Source organism: Triturus cristatus, chromosome 6 (genome assembly GCF_964204655.1).
Source record: "Triturus cristatus chromosome 6, aTriCri1.1, whole genome shotgun sequence".
NCBI classification, from domain to species: Eukaryota; Metazoa; Chordata; class Amphibia; order Caudata; family Salamandridae; genus Triturus; species Triturus cristatus.
This window is the reverse complement of record NC_140589.1, coordinates 1,894,199,353-1,894,203,504: the sequence shown is the minus strand read 5'-3', so window position 1 is coordinate 1,894,203,504 and position 4,152 is coordinate 1,894,199,353. Positions and strand designations below refer to the sequence as shown.

General features: G+C 46.7%; 1 pseudogene; it reads right to left on the bottom strand.

The window, feature by feature from the left end:
* Positions 1–3,613: 3,613 nt before the first annotated feature.
* On the bottom strand, positions 3,614–3,708 carry LOC146822330 (small nucleolar RNA SNORA17; annotated as a pseudogene).
* Positions 3,709–4,152: the final 444 nt, after the last annotated feature.

Genomic DNA, 4,152 nt, shown 5'->3' with positions numbered 1-4,152 from the left:
ACTTTTCTAATGTTAGCACGCCATCTAGCGCAAGTCGATGTAAAGACTTGCGTTGTAATGGCATAGCGTGGTAACATCGCAGTCGTTGTAACGACCGCGATGGAACTGCACGCGTTGTAATGACTCGCGTTGTTACGTCATACATCCCACTGGCATCTGTGACTTCCACAGATATCCGGTATGAGACCTGGAATCAGTCACAAATCTCGAATCCAGTGCATCCACGTTGGATGGGTTCTGCGAATAAACCAAAAAAAGCAAAAAAAGAGCATCAGGCGCAATCCAGGTAAAGGAACATCACCTCCATCAACACATACATTTTCTCTCTGCCCACAATGATTCTTCACTTTTCAGTGTCTTGCATCCTACGGGTGATTCTCCTTGGCAAGTAATAGTCCTATTCTTACCCAATGGCTCTACAGAATAGACATACTAACAAGGTTAAAATAGAAATGTTTTGGAATATCCCATTATACATTCACACTCTGGTTCCATTCTCTATGGCAGACTGATCAGACTCTGGCATTTCTCAATATGCCAAGAATGCCCAGCATTCTTCAAGGGCCATCACCATGCCACATATATGCACCAACATGGATGCCCACAGCATGCCAGGATTTATTACCGTTGTCTCAGGCTGTTAGTAGTGGGTGGACTTTGTGCCATAAATGGCCACAAGATACCAAGAAGTATTACCATTATGTGAGGGCGCGTCATTTTAGCATGGGTAGGCAATGTGAATTCTCTCATGAAATTATGAAATTGCCCAGAATTATCATCATTCTAATCTGGCCGCCATTTTACTGGGGGTGAATTGCAGCATGCCATGGATGGCCCACGAGTTGCCAGATATTACGCCATTAAGTGGAGACCAGCATTTTATCAGGCATGATCAATAAGTGTCATCCTATAGATGCCCACAAGCTGATAACAATTAGGATCACTGTGCATGGGCTAGCAATCTACCAGGGCGGGCAGTGGACACAACACTCACACACTCCTCATACATGCACACAGAGTTTGAGATACACATGCATGCACGTTCCAACACACATGTAGTTGCACACAGACAGACATGCACTCACACACAAAAATACAAAATCAATTTCTTATTAAAACATTACTTCCACTGGATGCTATCGTGACTCTTGGTTCTGCTCCAGGCTTACCTCCCTTTGATAGTTGGCTCTTGTGATTAGAAAGCTGAAAGGACAAAATGCATAGGGACAATTGTTGGACTGCCTGGGGCATCAAACAGGAGTGCCTGTTGATGGAAATGAGGAGGGAGAAGGGAATAAGTGGGTGTTCCTACGGGGGAGTAAAGGAGAAAATGTCAGTGGCTGTGGGCCCAACAAGAGGCCCAGTAGGAAAGATTCATGTGGCAGGGGAGAAGCTCTGGCAAATTGTCCTTCAACAGATGGATTTTTCGCTTTGCATTCAAGCTAGCTGTATAAACACTTTTCTTAACCATTTGCTTTGCAGGCAGAATGTTTATTTTATCAACATAAAAAGAACCCTACTGGAAAAACAAGCAAATGTAAATAAGTAGGTTTAATGTACAAAAAATAAAGGCACATTCACACACGTTTACATACTCACACGCTTGCACACACACTGAAATACACTCAAAGAAGGAAAACAACTAGAAAAAAGAAACCTCGTGTGTGTGTGTGTGTGTGTGTGTGTGTATGGGTGTGTGTGTGTGTTTTAATTAAAAAGCATTTTTATTCTCCAAATGTGGGTTTCTCTCTCCAGAAACCTAGCACAACCCCAAAGACACAGAAAGCATCATGGTCCTTTGAATGATCTTGACATCTCCAGCACCACATCTGAATTGCTCAAATCTCTTCTGTATGTACATTGGGGTGTTGTAATAGGCTGCACAAAATCAAACCAAACATTAGTTGACTAGATACCAAAGAACATCAGTGAAGGCTCCTCCCCACCTCCACAAACCCAAATCCACCCACAACAGAGACCTATTTTAACCAGTGTCTAATTCTTACCGTTTGACTTCCACAAATATAAGGTACTAGACCTGAATCAGCCTCATTTCCAGTGCGTCCGCGTGGGATGGCTGCAGTGAAGGCATCAAAGAAGAAACAAAGAGGCATCAGGCACAATCCAGTTCAAGGACCATCTCCTCTATCGACACATACATTTCTCTCTGCCCACAATGAATGGTCATTTACTTTTCACCGGCATGTAATCTACAGGTGATACTCTAAACACAGAAATGCCTGATTTTTAAGTGTGCCCAATTTGTCAGATGACGAATGATTACTTCTAGCAAATCTGGTGCAGTATCTCAGATTGTTTTATGGATAATGGACAGTCTGATTAATTTGTTCACTTTTAATAGGTTTCAAAAAGAAATGAGATTGGACATGAGTATAAAGTGTCAAAAAGTGGCAGGGGATTCTGGGGGATCCATGCAAGCTATCTGCAGCTAAGCGCCATCCACTCACACCACCAACCAAGTGCCATCCATGCACACCGCCAGCCAAGTACGATCCAAACACATCACCAGCCAAGCCACAATCCAAGCACCTTGCCATTCAAGTCACAATCCACACACATCGCCAGCCAAGTAATAGTCTACACACATTGCCAGACATGTGCCATCCATGCAGACTGCTAGGAAGCGACTGTCTGTGCTTACTGCCAGCCGAGCACTAGTCCATACACACTGCTAGCTATGCACAAGTCCACTCACACTGGCAAAAATATGCAGGTTCACACAGAGCCAGCCTACCGGCAGTAAACATAGACCATCAGGTAAACTCCTGTTCACTCACTCACACACACACACACACACACACACACACACACACACACACACACGCATGCACGCACACACACACACACACACCCACACACCCACACACACACACACACACACACACTCACTCACTCACTCACTCACTCACTAGTGTCTAGTGGTTTTCTGCCCCCTTGGGAGCAGATGTGACTAAAAATATCGCTGATCTACTCCCAATGGGACCTGAAGCAGTCAAAACGTGTTCACAAAAAAAAGGGGGAGCAACAGTTGCCTAAGGGGTCACTCCCTGACAAGCCCCTAAACATTTCTCTGGTACCAAGTGGGCTTTTTTACTCTGCGTGGGCCAGTTTGGGGATATTGTCCCCTTTCTGCCCTCTGCCCCATGGGGGCAGAAAGACTGGCTATTTTTTGTTGGAGAAGGAGGCATTGGCAAGCCCATTTTGGGCAGCCCCCAACACTCTTTTATAAAAAAAAACAATCATCCCTGATGCCTAGTGGGCTTTCTGCTCTGGCCCGGGGGGTGGGGGGGGAGGTCAGATCGGGGGCTATTGCCTCCATCTGCACCCTGGAGAGACAAAAACACTAAGCAAATGTTTGGGAGGAGTGGGGGCATTATAGTGCCCATGTAGGGCAGCCCCCACCCATAAGCAATAAAAAACATAATAATCCCTGGTGTCTAGTGGGCTTTCTGCCCCCCGGTGGACAGATCGGGGGTTGTAACCCCCACCTGCCTCCTGGGGGCAGCAAAAAGAATGTCCCTCTTGTGTTGTGGATGGGGGCATTGACATGCCCATTGTGGGAAGCCCCCACCCCTTTTTTAATAAAACAAAATATATAAAGCCCTGGTGCATAGTGGGCTTTCTGCCCCCCCCCACCTGGAGGGGCAGATAGGGGGCAACTGCCCCCATCTGCATCCCAGGGGGGGCAGAAAGACTGACAAATATTGGGAGGGGTGGGGCATTATAGTACCCATTTAGTGCAGCCCACAACCCTGAATACTTAAAAATAATCCCTGGTGTCGAGTGTGCGTTTTGCTCCTCCGGGGTGGGGGGGGGGGGGCAGAAAGCCTGAAAATGCCCAAATTGATATGAGGGGAGCAAAGGGCCTTAACCAAGGGGCCACTTCCCCCTCCCTGATGTCTAGTGGTGGATCCCTGCTTGGGAATCACCCTTCTACAGTGATCCCCAAGAAGGGATCTACTAGGGAAGGGTACCATTGGAAAGGCAAGATTCTCCCCTTTCCCAGGATACATCTCCCATGTGTTTTGGTGGTAGGGGGTGAGAGCGCCACAAGCGCTGAAGTAGTGAAACTGAAACGAGACAATTGGCTCTTCCGGGACAAGCTTGGTTTCTGTTATCCGGACGAATGCA